Raw genomic sequence first — 24534 nt, 5'->3', positions numbered from 1 at the left:
ATCTGACAACGGTCTAATATCCAAAATATATAAAGAACTCAAGAAATTAAACACCACCAAACCAAATAACCTAATTGAGAAATGGGGCTCAGAACTAAACAAAGAATTCTCAACAGAGGAATATTGAATGGCTGAGAAACACTTAAAGAAATGTTCAACATCTTTAATCATCAGGGAAATACAAATCAAAACAACTCTGATATTCCATCTTACACCCATCAAAATAGCTAAGATCAAAAATTCAAGTGACACCACATGCTTATGAGGATGTGGAAAAAGAGGAACACTCCTTCATCATTGCTGGTGGGTTTGCAAACTTGTACAATCACTTTGGAACTCTGTCTGGTACTTTCACAGAAAACTGGGAATAAAGCTTCCTCAAGACCCAGCTATTCTACTCCTTGGAATATACCAGAAGATGCTCCACCACAAAACAAGGACATATGCTCAACCATGGTCATAGCAGCCTTATTCATAATATCCAGAACATTGAAACAGTCTAAGTGTTCCTCAATAGAAGAATGGATAAAGAAACTGTGGTACATTTACCCTATGGAGTACTATTCAGCTATTAAAAACAAGGAATTCCCAAAAAGTTTTTGACAAATGGATGGAACTAGATATGATCATAATGAGTGAGTTAACCCAGAAGCAGAAAGACTCACATGGTATATACTCACTTATAATTGGACACTAACCCAAAAGGTATGTCACACAAAAGTCTTCACTTACCAGGAGATTGGGATAGATGTGAGGACATCCTACTGAATTCCAGGTAAGAGAAATATAGGATATGGGGGACATAGAAGGACCAGAGAGTCCTATAAACCTACAAGAAGAACATCTTGATGAGTGGATCAGGGCCCAGATGAGTCTGCTTAAACTATTGCACTAACCAAGGACAATACAAGTAGTAAACATTGACCCCCTACTCTGATCTACCCAATGGACAGGATATTCTCCACAGTTATGTGGAGAGTGGAGACTGACTCTGACATGAACTCTGGTGCCCCATATGTGACCACCTCCCCTTGGTGGGGAGGCCTGGTGGCACTCAAAGGAAGAATAAGCAGGCTACCAAGATGAGATTTGATAGCCTATGTCCATATAGTGTGGGAGGAGGTCGCCCTTGGTCTTAGACCTAGGGGAAGGAATAGGGTGAAAGTGGAGGGATAATGGGAGGATACAAGTGATGGGATAACAATTGAGTTGTAATCTGAATAAATTAATAAAATAAAAATGTAAAAAAATTCAAGTTTCTGAAGAAAGAAGATGGAACGATCTCCCATGCTCATGGATCAGGATGATCAACATAGTAAAATGTCCATCTTACCAAAAGCAATATACAGATTCAATGCATTCCCTGTTAAAACAACTACACAATTCTTTATAGACCTTGAAAGATCAATTCTCAACTTCATATGGAAAAAAAACAACAATAGCCAAAAACAATCCTGTATAATAAAAGCTCTTTGGGAGGAATCTCAATCCCTGACCTCAAGCTGTACTATAGAGCAATAGTAATAAAGACAGAATGGTGCTGGCATAGATATAGGCTGGCTGATCAATGGAATTTAATTGACGACCCAGAAATAAACCCACACATCTATGGACACTTTATTTTTTTTTATAAAAAAGCCAAAATCATACAATGGAAAAAAGATATCATCTTCTACAAATGGTGCTGATCTAACTGCATGTCTACATGTAGAAAAATAGAAATAGATCCATATTTATCACCCTGCACAAAACTAAAGTCCAAGTGGATTAAAGACCTCAACATAAAACCAGACACTAAACCTGTTATAAGCAAAAGTGGGGGAAGAGCCTTGAACTCATTGGCACAGGAGACTTCCTGAACAGAACACCAATAGCTCAGGCTCTAAGATCAACAACTAATAAATGATAACTCATGAAACTGAAAAGCTTCTATGCGGTAAAAGACACTGTCAATAGAACAAAATGAGAACCTACAGACTGGAAAAAGATCTTCACCAACCCTACATCTGACAAGGGGTTAGTATCCAAAATACATAAAGAACTCAAGAAATTAAATAGCACCAAATCAAATATCCCAATTAAAAAATGAGGTACAGAGCTAAACAGAATTCTCAACAGAGGAATATCAAATGGCTGAGAAACACTTAAATAAATGCTCAACATCCTTAGTCATCGGGGAAATGCAAATCAAAATTACTCTGAGATTTCATCTTACACCCATCAGAATGCTAACATCAAAAACTCAAGTGATAGCACATGTTGGTGAGGATTTGGAGAAAGGAGAACATGCCTCCATTGCTGATAGGAGTACAAATTTGTACAACCACTTTGGAAATCAGTCTCATGCTTTCTCAGAAAACTGGGAATAGTGCTTTCTCAAGACCCAACTATACCATTCCTGGACATATATCCAAAAGATGCTCCACCATACAGCAAGGACATTTGCTCAACTATGTTCATAGCAGCCTTATTCATGATAGCCAGAATCTAGAAACAACCTAGATGCCCCTCAGCCAAAGAATGGATAAAGAAACTGTGGTACATTTTACACAATGGAATACTACTCAGCTATTAAAAAACAAGGAAATCTTGACATTTGCAGGCAAATGCATGGAACTAGAAAAGATCATTCTGAGTGAGGTAAGTCAGACCCAGAAAGACACACATGGTATATACTCACTTTAAGTGGATATTAGCCCTACACAGATGTCCTCTGGGAGACTCCACCCAGTGGACATTAGGACAGATGCTGGGACACACTGCTGGATAAGAGTGGTATGGGAGAATGGGGGTGGATGGAAGGACCAAGGAGGTTCAGGAGCCCCAAAAGAAGACCATCAATGCTGGCAGATCTGAACCAAGCAAGGATAATGCATGCGGTGAATCTGGACTCCATGATCATATCTAGCCAATGGACTGCCTCTGACATGAACTCTGGTGCCTCAGATTTGATCACTTCTCCTTGGTAGGGAGGCCCAGCGGCACACAGAGGAAAGGGAGGCAGGGTATCCAGATGAGACCTCATAGGCTGTGGTTATGTGGTTAGGGAAGAGGTCTCCTTCTGTCAGAGGTCCAGAGGAGAGAGTAGGGTGGAAGAGGGAAGGATGGTAGGAATGGGAAGATACAAGCAAGAGGACAACAATCGGGATGCAATCTGAATAAACTATAATTAAACATTTTTTAAAAAGAAATTTAAGGGAAAAAAGATTCTGACAGATACACAGAAGAAGCACTCACTGGCTGTGGGGTCTGAGTACCCCAGGCAAAGGTCAGCACTCTAGAGACTCTACTCTAACCCACTGGCTTATGCATCCGCTCTTGTGCTAATACCAGGTCACTTTGTGAGGAAGAGAGGTTGTGAGGGGAGCAGCAGCACTGCAAAGCACTACAGGAGGCCTGAGTTATACAAACACTGGGGCTTAGGGAGAAGAGGCAGGTTAAAAATGGAACCTGCTTCAATTCGCATCTCATGGTGTACACCAAAACTTCACTTTAAATCAGAGTTAACCCACAAAAACAACAGCACCCGAAGACCGAAAACACCCAAAACTGTAATCTGCTACCTCAGAATTTCAAGACTGAATCCTACAAAAAAACGCAGCGGCTTCAGGACGTAAGACATACTGAATCCCGTCCCTTTACCTCAGGGGCAGTTTTTCCCCCACCTAGATCTAGGTAAGATAATTCTAAAATTCATTTGGAAAACATATGATCAGGATTCTCCTTAAAAACAAGGTAATTGTAAGAAGTGTTTCCCCAAAGACATATAAATGTTATATTTCATATATAAATGTGTCTGTCATATTTTAAAATACATGGAAATATACATGTACAATAATAAAAGTATGTTTGTAACTGAATAACCAATTGAATGCAATAAAACAGCTCAGAATAGTCTACTTCATGTTAAAAAATTATTACGTGATAAAGGTAGCATCCAAGATAACATTCTTTAATAAACAATTCTAGGATGAATAAGTAGCTATTCCAGAGAGTAATCAGATTAAATCCTCAGTTTTATCAATGTAAAACAAAATAGGCTTCAGATGAATTAAAGAATAAAAAGGTTAAAAAAATGAAGCTGTAAACTGCTCAGAGTACAACATGAACTTGCACATCTATCTTAGCACGGCAATGATATTTCCAACCCCCAAAACAACTGGAGAAATCACAAAGGAAAATAGATATGTTTGGCTGCATGAAAATTGGAACCATCTCCATAAAAGAACACCATAGAAAGTAAAAATAAACAGTAAAATCAACTTGAGAAAAATGTCTGCAACACAAACATCAAAAATTTAATAGTCTAGCCAGGTGTGGTGGTGCACGCCTGTGACTCCAGCACTCAGGGAGGCAGAGACAGGCAAATCTCTGTGAGTTTGAGGCCAGCCTGGTCTGCAAAGCGAATCTAGAACATCCAAGGCTAACAGAGAAACCCTGTCACAAAAAACCAAATAAATAAATAAAATAAATAATAATATAAAAATTATAGTCTTAAAATAATAAATAGCATTTATAAGTACACAAAAACCCTATTAACTCCCCCTCAAGTATGCTGTTGTAATAAATACAAATAATGGGGTACAACAAAGCAATGTTGAAATGTTTTACTGTAATCAATGTAGAATAATGAAATATCATTTTGCCCTTTCAAAGAGTAAGCACAGGGCAATGACTAGGGAGGTATATGCCTCTACATGCCTCTACCTTCATAATCATTTGCACTAAGTTTCTGCAGTGTGATGGGGCAATAGGTCCAATAACCTTAAAATACCCATTTTCTTTGTTGCAATCAAACTTCAGTTCTGAACAAGTGAAAATAAGGATAAGAAAAGATGTCCATCTCTTTTCTTACCTCTGTGTCTCTAAGACCTGGCTTAGAGAGAATACAACAAACACTGAACCAATGAACAAATGCAAACTGGCTGTGGGAGGGGACCACTGCATGTGAGGATGAAGCTGAACAGCACGCCCAGCTGTCACTCTGGGTTTACACAGCATCCTTACTGACCAGAGAAGTCCTAAAGCTGTCACTTCCCAAAGGTTGGGCGGCTGTGCTGTAGACACAAACAGTGTAACCTTGTTTCCTTGAGTTTTCTCAGGTGGTCTGAAACACATGTATCTCTTTTCCCCTCTGGTTTCCTCTTAATCAATTCTACTACTAGCGAAAGGCAGTAAATTAATAACTAGAGCTCCCACACACACAACAAAAAGCACAGCTACTAATTGGCTCAATACCTCCCTATTGCTGTATCACTTTGGGATTTTTTTTTTCTGGTTGAAATATAAATAAAGCAATTCTATTAATAAGCTATTTGGCCAAGGGCATACTTCTGAGATCCCAGGGGGCCTGGAAATGGTTTAGTGACCCATGGAGCAAGAGACTTGATTACAGGAGTGAAGTTTCTGCCTCCTCCTGGAGAGTCTGCACTCCCAGCAGATTCCTCTTGGGCCTGGGGGAAGGGGCGGCAAAGCTTCGTTAAGTTTAAATATTATAATTTAGAAGAATTTGTGCATTCATTGGCCCAAGTGTGTCTCTGGGAAATAATAGTTACTGGGGTAGAACCTGCTGCATATCAGGGACTTTACTGTTCCTTTATAATTAAGTCCTGCACTGAAATCCAATTACAAATGTTCTCAATCGCCCTCTAGCTAAGTGCTAACAGGAGGAGGAGGAAGGCTTCTAGACTTAAATAAATCTGGATAAAAATGAATACTATGGCTGTGTTGGCTAATTAAAAGTGCTGCCTCTATTAGTAGGCTTTTATATTAATAAATGACATTATTATTATCATCATACCCAACAACCAAGGCTCCAATCATGTCAGCCCTGTCAGCCCCACTCTTGAAAGCACAAGTTCACTGGCCCCAGTACAGGCTTCAAGGGAGAGGAGAGAGCAGCAGAGCCCTTTCCCAGCACTCACTGAGGAAGGCGCTTTAGCAATATGTCCTCAGGCAGGGGTGCCTTGCACCAGCGCTGCCTGGGACACATTTCAATGCCTGCTCTGCAGAGGAGCACACTGAGACTTAGATAGTCAGAATTATCTCCTATGAAGAGTCAAAGCTAGGCTGCAAGCGAGGCCCCCAGATCCTCAAATTTGGGTAGGCATTTGCTCCATTGCAGGCTTGATTTTCCTTGACAAGAGTTAGGCAGGTGGGGGTTTTAGTAGGCATGACTTACCTAGAGGGTAGAATGTAGAAACTTGCTTCAACATTTTGTGTTGGCCAATCACTTCCTCACAATCTGTCCTGGGGCTGAGAAGCTATACTGTTGTCTCAAGCCCTGCAATACTATGGTTGTCTCATGTTCTCAGGGAGGCAAGCAAGTGTTTATGATGGTAGAGCAAGTACAAGCGGGTGCCAAAAGAAGAAGAAGAAGAAAAGAGAGAGAGAAAGAAAGAAAGAAAGAAAGAAAGAAAGAAAGAAAGAAAGGCCAGACCTAAGAATGGGGAAACTTTTTCAGAGCAGATGGCATCAATGCTGTTTGGGAGCACAGAGAGGTGACTCCAGCCAAGTGGTAAAATGAAGGAAGGATCCAAGGGAAGGAAACTATGTGAGAGCAGCTGAAATGCCCTGTAACACAGGAGAGCTACACAGGGCTGGATCAATCCAGGCAGAGCCTTGCTGGCTACGCTCTGGCCAGCAGCTTGAGCAGTTCACTGGCAGTGAAGTTTTCTAGTAGTAAGTGCTATGAGCAGGCTTCTCCTGGTAGTTCCTCTGGCAGGGACATGTCCAGACACTGGCCAGACACATGTCACCTTGGTAGCCAAGGCCAGTAAGGAGTCAAGCTAGAGAGAAAAGAGGAGAGACAGTGGGGATTAAAGAAGAGCCTCCTCAAGAGATAACAAGACCCAGAACTCACTGAGTGAGGTGACTTCCACAAGTCTAACATAAGGGAAAAGGAGAAACAGTGTCCATCCATGGTATTCTGGCTTAAGCCAAGAGAAGGGATTCCAGAAAATGGGAAAGAGGGGATAGGGGTATAGGACAGCTTTGGACAGAAAACATTAAGCTCAACTTTAAATGTTAAGAGCCCTCGGTCCCCGATGGATGGTCAAGGTCAGGTGTTCACTGAATCGCTAGCTTCATGGTCCAGATGACCTCTAGGGAGAAAAGCACCTGGAGAAATCTTCTGCAAAGTATCAGGCCATAGATGATAAATGAAGTTTGGGCACACATGAAGTCACCTAGGGGAGGAGATAGCATGGCTGCATGGGTCTCCAGTGGCCTCTGCCATCTTAGTTTTCCTGGCAGCCCACCTTGACCACACATTTCCTGCCTGCAAAGTGTTTATCTCTTGTCGTCTCTCACCTCATTCATTAATCCATTAGTGTGATGTCTTCCCAGTGGCAGGGGGCTAAGAATGCCACATACAATTCCCAGCTTAGACTAGATGTGCTTCAACTCACGCAGAAAAACTAAGTTTAATTTGAATCATAAATAGTTAATTAAATAAATCCTGGTTAGACTGCCTAACCTTAGGTTGACCTCTGATTTACTTCAAGGACTGAGCTATTGTAAGACCAAGATGACAGAGAAAACAAAGCCAAATGTTCTCTCCAGCGCTATTTACCCTAAGTCACCAGAGCCTAGTAATGGAACTCAGATTCAAAAAAAAAAAAAATGATACTAATGATTGACAAGCTGACTGGACTTAAAAAATGAAGCCTCTTAAATGAGGCAGGGGTAGGAAAAAGACAAGGAAAGAAAAATATCTGAACACAACAGCTTGTTTTCATAAAGTAATGGACCGACTATTTGCCATCCATCAGCGAACAAATGCAGGAAAGTCTGGGTTGATAGGGGAACTGTGAGAACAGGGTGAAGGGAGACTGTGCCATGAGTTTTCTCATGATAAGGTTATTTCAGTTTTCATTAAAAGTCTCGCCCAGTGTCTGGTTAAGCTTTCCTGTGCGAGTAGCACAGCTTATTTTCTACTACTGCTTATAAGCCAGATGGGGCAGGTGAAAGGCGCAGGTATGGTTCAGGAGATAGCTGCTTATACAAGGTTATAAAGCTTGACATCCAAGGGCAGTTCCCCAGCATTGTGTCTGGAGAAATACCAATGGCAGTGATGAAATGGCTACCTGGGTGTCCCGTATGATAGCTCATGGCTGTGGGGACTGGAGCAGTTGCTGTTCCAAGCAGCTCTGGCATCCACACATACCTCCAGTGGGTTCTGAGCCTAAATTTAGTGGGTGGCTTTGTGTATAGAGTCCCTTAAAAGCTTCTGGAGAAGCAAAATCTTCAAGTGACACCTTTACTCCTCACCTTAGACAAGAAGACTCTGTGGGCCCAGGTCTGCTGCTTGTAGGCTTTTCTAGAGCCCCTCCCAAATGGTACCTGCCCAAAGTCTCCTGTGAGGCTGGAGTCACACTGAAGAGCACGCTGGGACTCTCTATACAGGTTAGGTGGGGCCTGAATGGGAGGACGGATCTGGTTCTGAATTCTCTTACTATGTAGCTGAAAAGTCTACAGGGCTTTGGCCTCCCTGTGAGCTGCTGAGGGATCCTCAGGCTTATGGTACCTGAGGAAAAAGACAGAAAGAACCAGGAAGTCAAAAAGCCAAAGCACAGACTCCTTAAAACTTAATCTAATCAGGCCGTGGTAGCTCACACCTTGGGAGTTCCTCACAGTTGGAAGGCAGGGACAGGCAAATCTCTGATTTCAAAGCCACCTTGGTCTACAAAGTGAATTCCAGATTAGCCAGAGCTACCCAGAGAAACTCTATCTCAAATAATAATAATAATAATAATAATAATAATAATAATAATAATAATAATAATAATAATAATGTGATATGCCACTACTTCCCCTATATTCTATTTTTTTTATGCAAATCAGTAAGTAAGTCCTGTTCTGAGGTGGGAAGAAGTTACTCAAGTGACTGAATACCAAGACAGGAAAGAAAGGTCCATCTTAATTAAAGGCTGTCTGCTATTAAGTATGGGACCTGCAGTCCCAAAAATAAGAGTGGACAAACCAGGTTCACTTTAAGCCAGCTTTTTTTTAATACTAAAGGATACACACACACACACACACACACACACACACACACACACACACACACACACGTGAAAACAGTAAAAATTTTCTAAATACACAGCAACCAAAAATTGACTGAAATTCAAACACATATGAATTCAGGGTGTTTTTGCCAGTGCTTGCCCATGTTGCACCTTTGGTTCTGAACACATAACATTCACAATTTGCACTGTAAGTGTCTGTCATACCACATAACAACACTGAACACTGCCTGAAATACCTCAGTTCAAATTCAAGACTACTGTATGTTCTGAACTGCAGTGTTGTCACTTTACATAGAAAATGCTCTGTTCTTACAAAAACACAATGGTTACTTCTGAAAAACATTTTAACAGTTTCCTGCCATCATTTATCATGTAAGTTTCAGATTAGTGTATCTTTGGATTATGTGGCATTAGCATGTTTCACTTTAAACATTGTTGAGTTTTATTTTTATTTTATTTTTTTAAGTTAAATAGGGAGGTAGAGAGATGGCTTAGCATTTGGCAGCATTTGCTGCTCTTATAGGACCCAATTTGGTTCCCAGACCTACATGGTAGCTCACAAACCTGTAACTAAAGTTCCAGATTTGTTGCCACTTCTGGCCTCCAAAAACACTAGGTATGTACATGGCACACATACATACATGCATGCAGCAAACACTCGCACATAAAAAGAAATCTTTTAAAATTTTGTAAAATAGAGGCCAAAGCCATGGCTCGGTAGGTGAAGGCAGTTACCACCGGGTCTGAACCCCTGAGCTGCACCCCTGGAACCCATACGGTGGAGGGTTAGAAGCTACTTTCAGAAGTTGTTCTCCAACCTCCACTGCTCCAAGGCAGGGCATGCGCAGTCACACAAACAAATAAATGTAAAAATTGTAACTAAAATTGTGTGGTGGCTGTTCTTATTTGTCAGCTTGACTAATCTGGAATTAACTAAAACTCATAATTGGAGGGCACACCTGTGAGGAAATGTTGCTTAATTTGAAGTAGAAAGGTTCACTTCTAATCCAGATCTTTGAAGCTGGGAAAAGACACATCTTTAATGTGGATCTTGAGGTGGGAAGATACAACTTTAATCTGGGTGGCATCTTTAATCTCAGCCACACCTTCTGCTGGAAGCCCATATAAGGACATAAAGAAAGAAGCTTTTTCTCTTTGCCCGCTTGCCCTTGCCTTGCTAGCAAGTCCATTCCTTCACTGGCATTGGAACTTAATTCTTCAGGATTCCTGCGTATGCTGAAAGCCAGCTGAGTCATCCAGGCTTGTGGACTGAGCAGCTAATGGACTTTCTGTTCACAGCCAGCCATTGGTGGATTAGCTGGACCACAGACTGTAAATCATCCTAATAAATCGTGTGTGTGTGTGTGTGTGTGTGTGTGTGTGTGTGTGTGTGTGTGTGAATATAAACATATACATATATTCATTGTATAAGTTCTGTTACTCTAGAGAACACCAACTAATATAAATTATGTGAAATTTTGTTTGGGAGTAGGGCAGAATTCCATTGATTTCCAAAATGATTCTAAATATATTTCTTCATTTTAAAAATAAAACTACATTTATTTATTTGAAGTAGTATTCTTAGTATACACTGCCTGGATGAGCAGGAATTGGAGACTGGATAGCCCAGTGACCTAAGATAGAACTAAATAGGACTGGCAAAAAAAAAAAATCAATGAAATGATTCCTAATGATAGTCTGACAGACTCATAGATTGGTGCCTTGTCCAGTCATTGTCAGAGAGCCTTCCTCCAGCGTCAGAGCAGAGCGGGTGTATATGCAGAGATAGAGTCTAAATTGGAGTTCTCCATTGAGTCTATCCCCTCAGAGATTGGGGCACCCGCCTCAGAACAGAGGGAGGAAAGACTGTCAGAGGGGATGCATGACACCAAATAACATGGCCCACGGAATCAATTAAGGAGGACTCACAAGGGTCACAGAGACGGACACAGCAAGCACAGGACCCTTCTGGCTGTGTACCACGTCCTCTGCAGGTATGGTTTGGATGCTCGCTTGGTGTTCTGATGAGATTCCCAACAGTAGGCGCAGGTGTCTGACTCTTCCCCTCCTGTCCGATTGCCTTGTCTAGCCTTGATGCAAAGCTTTCACCTTGTCTTACAGTATCTTATTTTGTTCTGTCTGGCTCTAATATCCTGGATACCTGCTCTTTTCTGAAGAGGAAACAGAGGGGGAGTGGATCTTGGAGGGAGGGGAGGTGGGGGGAGCTAGAAGTAGAGAAAGGGCAAACTATGGCCAGGGTGTATTGCATGAGAGAAGAATCTATTCTCAGTTTTTAAAAGTTAAAAACTTTGAATAATCACACTTTGAATAATGTTTGAATAATGATGAACTTTGAATAATGTTAAAGATCTACATTGTGTGGTATGCCCTATGCAGCTAAGATTTAGTTATTATGTAAAAATAAGCAAGCATTAGTACACAGTTTTGCTTTCAATTTAGTAAATGGTAAAATTGAATATCAAGAAATTATTTGTATTGTAGCCCAAGAAAAATAGCCACACTAACCACTCAGACACTGATCTCAGTCAGATATAAATGGTTTAGTGCACAGACACCCCAGGACTGAGTCCACAGAGTCAACCCCGGCTCCAGACTATGACACTGGTCTGCCCTTACAGCAAGATTTTTACAGGAAAACCAAGTGTAGAAGGCAAGCGGAGGGCACTGCTACATTTGGCTAACTAGACAAAGTGCTGTCAGCTAACCCTTAAGCTGACTGGTCCCACGTGAGGTAAGTAAGGCAGTGGTTAGGGTCTTTCAGAGGACAGCCAGACTGCAGCCAAGTGTGGAGATAACAGAGCATGGGTTATGACACCATTGAGTCATAGTAAAACAGGAGGTCAAGTTGACCTTCTGGAAGGGTTTCTTAGTGTCAGTTATGAATAACTATTTCTAGGAAACAGAGCTAAACATTTGAACTTAATTTCATCTGATAAACTAAGATGGAGATGAATACAAAATGGCTTCAGCTTTGTTACAAAGAGCAGGTCCTAACAATTCAGAAATATTTTTTGTATTATTTATTATCAGTCAGTATTTGATTTAATTACCTATTTTATATACCTATGTACTTCAGGCCATCTTCTTTTTTAATTGGGCAAAAAGCATTGCATTTGGGAAAAGTTCAAGTGTTATGGAGTTTATGGCCCCTGAGAAAAGGCTAGACTCAATCTATTCATAATTAAAGATTTATTGGTCAGCCACTAGCAGGATCAACAATCTCTGGCCAAATTTGAGACTGCTGTCCAGGAGAGGTATGGGGAAGCACTTTTACATGGGAAAACCACATGAAGGCCTCAACATCTATGCAAGCAGGCAGAAACTGTTCTATTCTGACAATATAAGTGGTTAAGGCAACTCAAAACAATCTTTGGGTAACTACACAAGCAAGTTACGAAAGCAAAATATAAAGCAGTTAGTCATATTATAACAAGCAGAGAGTCACAGCTGTACACTTTTGCTTGGGAGTCACTGAATCATGGGTATTGGGAACTTATCTTCCAGGGACTGGAGTCAGAGACAAAAGGCTGGTGGGTACCAAGATGGATGCCAAGCATAAAGCAGAGCTCCTTTGGTTATAGCACAAGAAGCCCTGATTTAAAGGACTATTGCAGGGCTGAGGATATGGCTCTGTTGGAAAGGTACTTGCTGCCCACACATGAGGACCAACCCGAGTTTGAATCTCAGAACCCATGTTTTTGTTTTGTTTTGTTTTGTTTCATTTTGTTTTTTAGAACCCATGTTTTTTTTTTTAAAGCCAAGCATTGAGGTACACAGTAGAAAAAGATAGGCAAATTCCTGAGATGCACTGAGCCTGCCTAGCCTAATCAGTGAACTCCAGACCACTGAGAGACCTTATGTCAAAAATAAAATGTAAAAGGCATCACCTAAGAAACAACACCTAAGATTGTCCTCTGGCCTTCACAGGTGTGCATGTGTGTGCGCGCGCGCGCACACACACACGCGCCCACACACACACACACACACATACTTGAACATGTATACCTGTATACCCGCATATAAGTAAGTATTACAGGATTTGCAGAACAGGTGTGCATATGTGGGGTGACCTTCTTCAATGAGTGAGAATCTTACAGAATCTCCAGCTTGCTCATTAGCACCTGTGTCATCATTTTCTCTAGCAGCAGATGTGAAGGTGGAAGCTGTACACAGCTAGGATAGCTAAAACCCAATTCTCAGATCATCTCTAAAAGTTTGTTGAGTTTCTGATCAAATTACTAATGGAATCCTGATTTTTGTCCCATATCTCACTATCACATTATTTCCTCTATGACTTTTTCTATCCCACACATTAGACCTCACACAAAAGGTACTAACATGTCTATACTTCCTCACAGTACTAGCTTGAATGATACATCCCATTAGTAAAACAAAGGGTTTTTATTTTCATGAATCCTTCTACTTTCATAAAAGAATTCTCAGAATCAGCAAGTCCAGGGAGACCATGGAACACGTTGTGTGGTCTCAGTGGCCACACATCAAGTCATAGCTTATCCTTGGCTGCTGCTCTGATGCCTAGAGTGAAGCCAGACTCAGTCTTCTCAGAATGCATTGGAGATATGGAGGGGAGCAAGATCCTGGGATGGTCTATGGAAAAAATGTGCATTGAGTCCTTGACACCAGGTTTTGGTTTTGGTTTGCTTGACTTTTTCTCCATTGAATTATGCCCTGAGGAGATGCCTATTGAGGACACAGGCTAGGAATTCAGCTGTGTATATGGTTAAGAACAAGAGTCCAGCATCAGTCTTTGAGCCTTTGGGCTGTGACAAGGCAGCATTTTATGGTGAAAGAAAATGGTAGAGCAAAACTACTTACTGCATGACCAGGAAGCAAACGAAGAGCTGGGGTCCTACAGTATCATCAGATGGCACACCTTCCATGGCTTAAAGATTGCCCCTAGGCCTTACATCTCAAAGGAATTTCTACCTCCCAGGAGTACCCCCTTAGGGACCAAGCCTTTAACAATGTAGACTTCAGGCAGTATTGTTGCTGTTCTCTCAGAATTTACCATAGATGGGGAAACAGAGCTGGAACCAGTGTAGTAAAGGCCACAGGAGAGACAGCAGGTCATGAGGATGTCATCGAATAGAGAAAAAATATTGAGGCCACCCCCACTAACACAACAGCCTACATTCGTTGCCTTGTGGACTCATCTACAGGGACTCACTACAAAGAGAATGCCCCTTTAAGTTGTTCTTACTCCAAGCCTGACCCTGGCTTTAGGTGTCAGCCCAAGAGTCTAGTGTGTGACTCTTGTCCTGACTCTCACCTGTCCTTCAGGATCTGGGTTTGGTTTTGGTTTTTGGTTTGTTTGCTTGCTTGTTTGTTTTCTCTATCTATGTTTGAGAGTTTTGCTTGGTAGAGTGGTCTAGGTTGGCATCTGTGGTCTCTTAGAGGCTGCAAGACATCCATCTAGACCCTTCTAGCTTTTAGAGTCTCTGTTGAGAAGTCAGGTACAATTCTGATAGGTCTGCCTTTGTCATGTTATTACAGCAATAAAAAAAAAAAGAAACTAGAAAAGTCTGTTCCTCTAATCCCCACCATTGTTTCCAGTAACGGTTTCCTGTGATACCCCATTCTCCTACCATTTGCTTCTTCAGTGAAAAACAAAGAGCTAAAGTCACCAACATGTCACAGATTCATGATATATTGACATAGCCATTAACTCTTTGAAGGAAGTTGCTGTTCCCAGTGTTAAGTCGAAGACAGATGCCCTGACGAGAGCTTGGGAAGGGCCAAGGAAAGCCATGCAAGGGAGGCTTCCTTAGAAGCTCGGGAGCTCCCATAAAAGCTGTGCAGTGCATCCCAGTGTATATGTAGCTCACTATATTTGACTCCAGAGAGAAGCCATAGATATGAAACTCCAGGTGAAAGTGATAAGCCTTATGTGTGGGAAGAGCCCTCCCTCAGCCCCAGCCCTGTTAGTCCTGTGGTTGACACAATCTCTCCCAGTAGGTCCAGAGCTTTCCTTTTTCTGACTTCTGCTAACACCCTCCTACCCAGAGCTTCAGCATGCATGCTGAGCAATATTTTAATTGTCAGAAGGTTTGGCAAATTGCAGATGCCTTCTTCCTAGAGCTCTGAGATCACACATAGCCTCATTTTTCATGTAGCTGAAATTCATTCTCTCTCTCTCTCTCTCTCTCTCTCTCTCTCTCTCTCTCTCTCTCTCTCTCTCTCCCCCCCTCCACTTTTCCTACCCAGTGGGCACCAAACCCCAACCCCAACCTCTCCATCAAATGAGCCTCCACACCACCCAGTGGTCATGTCATCCCTAAATGGTTCCTCTGCCTTCCTAAGTCCAAGGGCTCCTTCGCAATCCCTCATTCTTAGAATCAATAACAGCAGTTCCTTGGGCCACAAAGGACTAAAGAGGAAATGTGGAGGGAGTAGCTGAGTGGTCAGAGCCTGAGGCCCCTGCATCTGTTCCTACAGTCACACATCTAAGCTGACAAAAGCCCTCATCAGAGCCAGTGGCTCTAGTACTAGCCCAGCCCCTTGGAGCAGTGACAGCCATGTGATATGTTTGCCCAGTTCTGCAGCTGGGCTAATTACTATGGTTTCCAAGCTTGGGGTCCACCCCCAAACCAAACAAATTAGGACAAAAACCACAGGGTTCTTCACTCTGTGCATCTAAGCCAGCAATTTCTGAAGGACCCCTATAATTGATAACAACATAATAAAAACTCACCACCTGTCCCTTTTCCTAGGACTTGAAAGCCTGGCCAACAATTCAACCCATCCGTTCAATGACAAAATATGGAACACAGTGACTCTGCATCTCTGAGTGCCAGTTCCACCCCCTGAAACAACCCAGACCTGTCACTCCACTACATGGGCCTGCCCGGAAGAAAGACAGTTGGTGTGCGGCAGGCTCAAAGGTGAGAGTCCATAGAGCCAGGATGGGCCAAGCCATGAAACGGGCTGGTGTTGAGGACTGTCCAGCCAGCATATGAAAGGTAGGTATGGAGGACGGCAGGCATTGGTGCCGTGGGCTCTTAGGCTGCACCTAGGAGGGAAGGACAAATGGACAATAAAGCCAAGGACTTGCCTCCTATTAGGTCATATTCAGAAATGTGGGGAAGCTAAATGCAGTCAGAAGTACAGTGCCTTACCCCAACATGGCCAACACCCTTACAAGAAGAGAAGAAAAAAAAGCTGGGTACGGATATGGAGGCCTAGAATCCCAGCCACTCAGAAAGCAGAGGTAAGGGATCAAAATCAAGGGGAGGCCTGCGTGTGCTGAAGAGTAAAAACAAGGCCAGCCTGGGAAACTTAGTGAGATCCTGTCCCAAAGTAAATTAAAAGAGGGCTGAGAAGGCAGCTCAGTGCTGGAGTACTCGCAGAACAGGAGCAAAACCCTGTGTTCAGTCTCCAATACCGGGGTGGAAAATCTTACTGACTGAGATTCATCAGCCAAGAAATAAAGGCTCACCAGGATCCTAACTTTATAGTCTCAGCTTCTGGAACTGAGAGGAATAAATTGCTGTCCAACCACTCAGTATATAGTATTTTATTGCAATAGCTCAAGATAATGAGACAGTCACACCAAGGTTCAGACCAGCTGACTCAATGTGAGATGATATCAGTGACATGTGCATGAGGGGAGCCTTCTGCGTGTCCCCACACTGGCAGCTCAGATGAGACGCCCCCTGCCCCTCACACCCATCTTCATGTGAGTGCGTTCTTATCTTCCCTTCCCATGCGGCCTTCCTGAGCTCCTCAGTCCTGCCTGATTTCCACTGCAGGCCTCAGGCTCACTTTAGAAATGCTACCCCGGATTTCAGCACCTCTTGCTTTCTCTATCCTGGCCTTTAGTCTCTGCCCTCAACACCGGTCTGGATCTATCAGCACAAGCCACAGTTGGAAGAAGCCAGGGTCACTGGAAAGATGAGGACTCCCTCAGCTGGGAGTCCCTGTGGAGGCAGCAGCCATGGGTCATGGAGACTTATTGGCCACTAACCTGGGGCACATGGGGTGGATAGGGAGGAGGAGTGCGATGCAGAGTGAGCTGTCTGCTGCCCTAGCTGAGAAAAATAACTTCTTCTAGAATTTCATTACACGATAATTTTTAATGCTGGTTCCACTTGAAGGGAAATAGAAACTCAGTTTACTCCTCATAAGGAGCTGCAAATTCAAGGAACCAGCCCACTGTCTGTGTGTGTGAGGTGCCTTTAGTATCAGGCTCGTGCCCTGTCAGTAGCTGTACCCTCTGTCCTCGGTACAGATGGTGTACAAAACAGATGAAAACTACACTGTCCAGTACTTGTACTCTAGTAGAAGGAAGCGAGTGGTCAATAACCATATCATATGGTCGAGTACACATAGAGTAGGAGACTGGAAATGGAGGAAGACTTGTAGCTCACGGAAAGTGACAAAATCTGTCTGTAGCATCTTTTTGCCTCTGTATCAAATTGAGCAGTTGGTTCGGCTCAGCTCTGAGGTTGTGTGGATTTTAGAAATTTGTAATACTCAAGCCTCTAGCATTGGCCCCTGTGATGCTGTTCTTGGTTGGCAACTTGACTACATCTGGAATTAACTAAAACTCCAAAATGGAGGGGCACGCCTGTGAATATTTTTGCTTAGCTTGAAGTGGGAAGATCCTCTACTTCTAATCCGGATCTTTGAGGTAGGAAGACACACCTTTAATGAAATCTTTTGAGCTGAAAAAAATCCACTTCTAATCTGGGTCACAGCTTCTGTTGGAAAATACCTGAGACTTGTTTTCATCATTTTGGCTTTTGTTAGAACTAAGAATATCACATTCTTAAGACTTTTAGCACAGGGCCTAAGTCCTAAACAATGCTTTACTACCAGTGCTGGTTGAGTACACCCACAGGCTGCATCTGAATGTGTGGCATTGACATTCTAAAAGTGGTCGGCAGAGGGCACCATCCACAGATGGCCGTGCCTGCCAACCGGCATTACCAAGTAACAGACTACAATTTCTGTGTTTTCTCTCTCATTCTCTCTTTGTCAAATTTGATATTTCCTTCCTGATTGTCTCCTTTATTTCAGAAACCCTGGGTCTTCTTTGTTGATGTCTGCCTTGTTGAAAGCAGTGCAAGCCTGAATAGTCGAAGGGTTCAGGAGTGTGCCTCTTCAGGCCTGCAGGGATCCCAGAGGCTGTGGCACTATACCAGGGACCTCTGGAGGTTCGGGGTAGGAGAATCGAGGGCAGGGGTGCTGGTTAAGCACAGCTAAGGTCTCCCCAGTTTGTTCTGTTCCCAGGAACCCTGTGTCTTATCTCCTCTCCCACTGCTTTACCACATTGCCAAAATTACCTTGATAATATATCTTTTAATTTAAGAATTCGTTTTCACTTCGAGAAAGAAGAATAGTACAGATAAGAAACTCCATCTGTCTTGAAGAAAAAGGGTTGGGGACTCGGGTGCTATGAATCCTGTAAAGTTTTAAATTAAGGTGCCACTTCTGAATGTTTTCTTCATATTTATGAAATGATTATTCTACAGAGGTACATTTCATGTTGTTAAAATAATGATTGTGCATGGTTAATACATCAATTTAGGTTATTATCTCCCATGCTACAAAATCTGGGATAATTTCATAAATAATTATTAGCATTTACAAATGATGTTGTAATGTGAAATGTTGCCTTTTAATACTTTACCTTTCACAAACACAAAAAATAACAATTAAATTTATGGAATGAAATAGGGAGGTTATGTTCTAGAATATGTTACCTCTTTACAGAATGCAAACAAGGATGCAAGGAATAAACAGGAAGAAAAGGCCTTGGGTAGAAAAATCCCCCCAGCCTACCCCAGTGTTGACAGCTCTGAGATACTAGGCCCTCGGGTCACTAGGACTTTTCTCTGCAGAGCTGGGGACAGAAGAAAGCCGATTCTGTTTCCTGGTTATTTGTGTGGTAAATGGAGGCGGGGCCACATGGTCAGGGGCAGAAGCCTATCTCTCCATGCGTCTTTAATCCCAGAACATGTGCTTGGAGGTGCAAAGATGGGCAGGAAAACAACAGATTCACAGAAACTATACTCAGTCTTCAACCCTTCCCGTGTCATACAGAGCCACTGGGAATCATGTACCTGAAAGTCTATCTAGTCTTCCTGTCAGGAGCACAGACCTGGGAATGAGGGCAGCACCTCAGGGAGCTTAAGATCTGGGTGGGGAGACTGAATGCCCACATTTAAACAGCTCAGTCTGGCTTAGAGTGCACCACAGAATCACAGTTTCTTTAGCTAAGTTCAAATTCAGTTGACAATAAAATTTACCTAGGAAAACTTTTTGGAAGTGATGAGCTGAGGTTGGGTCAGATCAATGTCATTTAATAAGTTAAAGTCTGAAAATACTGAAGGAAGGCTGGAAAGATGGCTCAGAGGTTAAGGGCACCGTCTGCTCTTCCAAAGGTCCTGAGTTCAATTCCCCGCAACCAGATGGTGGCTCACAACCATCTGTAATGTGATCTGGTGCCCTCTTCTGGCCTGCAGGTGTACATGCAGACAGAGCACCGTATACATAGTAAATAAATAAATCTTTTAAAAAAATACCGAAGGAGGCAATAAATATACAATCCAGGTAGATTTATGTACACACATGCACACACACACACTTACTTTACTTAAGGGAGAAGAGGGCTCTTAAGCAACCCAAGTACCATCTATGTGATCCAAATCTGCCTATGCAGAAAGGGGAGCCTCTCCATTCAGAGAGCTGTGCCCAAAACTGGGATGTGAAAAACAGGAGCTGCAGTCTTCAATGTTTCCAAAGCTGAGATGTTAGCTTCCTGTCTCAGTCTGCGGCTGCTACTGACATACACAGAACTAAAGCAAACCCAGCTGGTGATGAGTTCATGAATCAGGGGAGGAGGGAGGGCAGAAAAGACTGACTGAGAGTAGAGTAGCATCAGTGACCAGGAAATTGAAGTGTGCTGGCAAGCAACCCTGCAGCCAGCAGTTTCAAAAGCTCCTGCACGGGCTTGGAAATGGGGCTCCATTGCAACACCAAAGAAGAGCTCTCACATAGAGAAGTGACGTCTCTGCTCTGCCATTCCTCCATTGCAGACGGGGCCACGTAACAAAACAAACAGAGTCCTCACAGCTGTCTGACTTCCCGATCCTGTCCCTGCAGAAAATAGCCCAAAATTCATCAGGGGAGGAGCCTTTCTCCTCCCGTACCTACATTTCACCTCCCCTGCTACTGTCACAGCTTTCTCTGCAGGTCCCTCTCAGGCTTTCCACACTCAGTTCCAGACCTACTTTGGCAACAGGAGTGGATGACTGGCTGTAGGAAAAAGATTGACTTTCTACCTCTCACAAGCCTCTAGTTCTAGATACCCACAATTACCCACAATGCTTTCTGCTTCGCTTCTACATCCTATCTCTGTTGTTATAGAGAAATAAAACAACCCATTAAAATGGCATTTCAGGATGGTTTCAATCATCTTTCTAAAAATAATTATGTCAAGGTGTTGGGGGATGGTCTGATGTATTTTGATGCTAATTACTGTTTGTTCTCTGTGTGACCAACCTTTTGCTAAATAAAAAACCACCCCACTTGGGCAGGGCAGAGGAGATAGGTGGGGCTAAGAGAGAGGAATCCGGGGAAGAAGAAAGACTGCCAGGAGGAAAAAGGAGAGACACCTGAAGTGAAGAGAGGAAGGCCGCCATGGGTTAGATGGAGGAGAAGCACATGGCCCGCGGCGTGGACGGAGAACCCAGCCCAGATGAAGAACATTAACAAGTATTTGGGATTATTGATGGGAGGTAGCTTGATAAAAGTTATTGGAAACAGATGGCATGGGATTGAGACAGGGATCCCATACCTGCCTCACTATGGGAGGTAGTTTAGAGGATTGATATCTGCCCTGCCCCAGGTTAACTAAGGCTATCTTAAAATATGACAAGTGTCAGTGTCTTCATTGATCGCTAGCCGGGCCTACTGATAATACATGTAATTTTAAAACAATATCAAGGCTCTACCACAGCCTTACAAGTTCTTTACTACTGTTCCCTCCAGGAGAGACAGCAGATCTCCATTTCCCTGAGTGAGGCCTGGATTTAGTGACTTTCTTATAACAACATGAAACTAAAATGCTTCTGGAAAGCAAAGGACAATATTGAAAGTACAAAACTACAGCCTACAGAATGGGAAAAGATCTTCACCAGCCCTACCTTTGTAGAAGGTTGATGTCCAAAATATATAAAGAACTCAAGACAATAGACATCAACAAACCAAATAACCCAAATTTTTAAAATAGGGTACAGGTCTAAGCTGAAAATTCTCAACAGAGGAATCTCTAATGGCTGAGAAGCACTTCAAGAAATTTACTATACCCTCAGCTATTAGGGAAATGCAAATCAAAATGACTCTGAGATTCCATTTTACACCTATCAGAATGGCTAAGATCAGAGACACAAGTGGCAGCTCAGGATGTGGAGAAAGGGAAACACCCCATTGCTGGTGGAAGTGGACAACCACTTTGGAAATCAATTTAGTGCTTTCTCAGAAAACTGGGAATAGCCCTACCTCAAGACCCACTCTCCTTCTCAGCATTCGTGGCTTTACTGATCACATTGCTCATTTGCGTAAAAGTAATTTTATTCTCCTGGCTCAGTTGCTGTCGGGGAGGCTAATTGCCTCCTTCTGCTAACCTGGGCCTAGTCCTGGAAGCTTCTAGCCTCCATATAATCTAACCTAGGCCTAGAATGTTTTCACCCTTACTTGTTCTTGCTGAGCTCTGGGCTGGCTGGTTCAACTCAGCTGTTCTGGTTCAAACTCTTCTCCCAGCTGACTTAATCTGGCTTCTCTTTCGTCCCAGAATTGCTCTGCTTGGCCTCAAACTAACTGACTCAGCAATCTGCTCTAATCTTCTGGCTTCTTCTCATTTTCTGGCTCGTTCCTCTGTCACCTGAGCTCTCTCTCTGCCACCCATCTCTCTATTACTGTCCTGGTAAAACCGCCTCCTCTCTCTGTAAAACTGTAAGTAGCTTCCCTTTCCTCTCTCTTCCTGAGAGTTGGGCGTATCCTATTCTGCCAAATCTTCTGTTTCCTCGACTCTTCTGCCACTCAATTAGACATCACTTTCAAACGTAGGTACTTCCTTCTACAAACTAATTTTACCTTTAACTTTAAAGGCATGTATCACCATGCCTGAATCTAAACTTTTCTTTACCTGATACTTGCTCTATACCAGGCTGGCCTTGAACTCAGATCTGTTTGCCTCTGTCTCCTGGATTAAAGGTGTGTTTGTATTCCAGCCAGATCACACAGACCTAGGTCTTTGGATGTGATCTCTTGCCAGAGCAGCCATGTTCTGAATTAACATTCTTCTATGCATTTGGATCCTTAAAACTAGAGAAGGCTTTTCAGGCTCAGCCCCCAGCTGGGAGAAGTTCACTGTAAGCTCCCCACCTTGAAAGGCTGGCCCTCTACCCCTCAGCTATTGCAGACTAGCAGCACCACCTGGTGCCTAACCTGCGGAACTGATGGTCCACCATCTGGTCCCGTCTTCCACAGCTGTTAGTGTTGTCATCCACTGCTGTCCTTTGTGGCTCCATCACACTCACTCTCAGCCATCCCACATGGACACGCTGTATGGTCCTTTCCCTTTCTCTAACTTTTGCCCAAGCACCTCATGAGTCTCTTACTCATTTCTGTTAGATACTCAAATAAACCTTCACTGGGATCAGCGAGAGTTGGCTTCAAATAGCAGTGTGGGAGGGGAGGCAAAACCCTGAGCTAGGAGAAGAGTTCATGCCACTGACTTCCAGAGTCCTTGAAAATTCTTAGAGGGCCTATTCATATTTTTAACCAGTCTTTTTTGTTCAGCCTTTTCTAATCATTTTTCTCAAATTCTAACACTCAAAATATTTTTTTACCTATTTTTATCTAACACTATCATATTTCTTATTTAATTACTAGCCTTGCAAGTGTGTTGTTTTCTATTTTTCATGGCAAGTGCATAGTACTTAATCTATACTGTGGTTAAATAGGTTTCTGGCAGCTAGCCCAGGAGCCCTGCCAGCACTGATACCCTAGCTGTTATGGGAAAAAGATCCAGACAACTAAATCAGATGAATTTTTGGAATGCAAGTTCTTTATAAGTCAGGAAATGTCTGTGTTGATTCAGGGTTTTAAGTCTTTCTTGTTTCCCAAATGAATTTGCTCAATATGCAACAAATATATACAAAGGAGTCACAGGCTGACCCTGTGCTGGTCACAGCACAGGTCGCAGGTCACAGGGCCCAAGTTAGATTATTCTTACTTTCTAGTAGAGAAAACAAAGAGTCAAGAGCTCACTGGGGCCTGAGAGCTGCATCAGAGTCTGTGTCTGTCACAGTTCACCAGAGAAACAGAACCAATAGGAGACGTCACAGAAAGATGACAGACAGGCATTAATTTTAAAAGTCGGTCCATGCATTTGTGGGAAACAATGAATATGTTGGCCAGGCCGACAGATGGGACAATGAGTCAGGGTTTCTGTAGTTGTGAGATTTGAAGAATTCCTTCTTCAGGAGCCCATGGTCTGTGCTCTTAGTGCCTTCAGCTGATTGGGTTGGACCCACCCATGGAGGAGTCATCTGTTTCCCTCAAACTCTACTGGTGACCAAGACTATCAAATCTGAAAAACATCCCCCCAATAACATTTAAACTGGTATCTGACTGAACAATCCTACACCATAAACTGGTACAATTACATATAAAATTAATCAAACAGTAGAAACCTAGTGAAATTCTGAGCCCAAACATGGGAGCTTTTCATCCTGTGATAGTGGGATGCAGTGTACAACTTGAGACAGGAAGTGCGCCTTAACGCTCACCGGTATGGGGAGAATGAACCACTCTTCTACATCCCTATGCCCCTTGCCAGCCTCGAGCAATGCTCAGACTTAGTTCAGTGAATGTCAAGTTCAACTTCTTTGACATGAGCATGGCCTCAAGACCAAACTCTATTCTGGACATCGATGTAGAAAGGGCAGTGTCCGGAGCAGGCTGCACCTCCTCCGTTAATGTCTAGTCACTCCCATAGACACGGTCTTCAGTTGACCCAATTAACCTACCCCAGACAGTCCAGAGCCATTATTTGGCCTGGCAGTTCCTTCCAGCCCCAAGCCCTGCTCCTCTTGGGTGACAGTATCTAGTGTTCCTTTCCAGCCTCCAGCCTGTCAGATGACAGCATCTGGTGCTTATGCCTGAGCAGTCCATCAGCTTTCACACCACTGTCACTGTAAGACTAGAGGAACAAAAACAAAAGATGTGACAAATTTGTCCTTTTCTCTTTCATAATTAACCAAAATATCACAGCATGTAGCAAAGCACAGCTCCTAATTAACAGACAGGCGAGAGCCGATTAAGAAAAAATGCCACAGCCCCCTCTCAATAGTCCTCTCATGACTGGCTCTCCCTCCCAACTACCAGCACCCCCATGTTCCTCTCATCCCCGTAATTATATTTGCGAGAGAGAATGATATTCTGGTCAGACATG

This window comes from Acomys minous, assembly GCF_964271855.1.
Source record: "Acomys minous genome assembly, chromosome: 1".
In the NCBI taxonomy this organism is placed as follows: Eukaryota; Metazoa; Chordata; class Mammalia; order Rodentia; family Muridae; genus Acomys; species Acomys minous.
The sequence above is the reverse complement of the archived record's forward strand: the minus strand, read 5'-3'. Positions refer to the sequence as shown.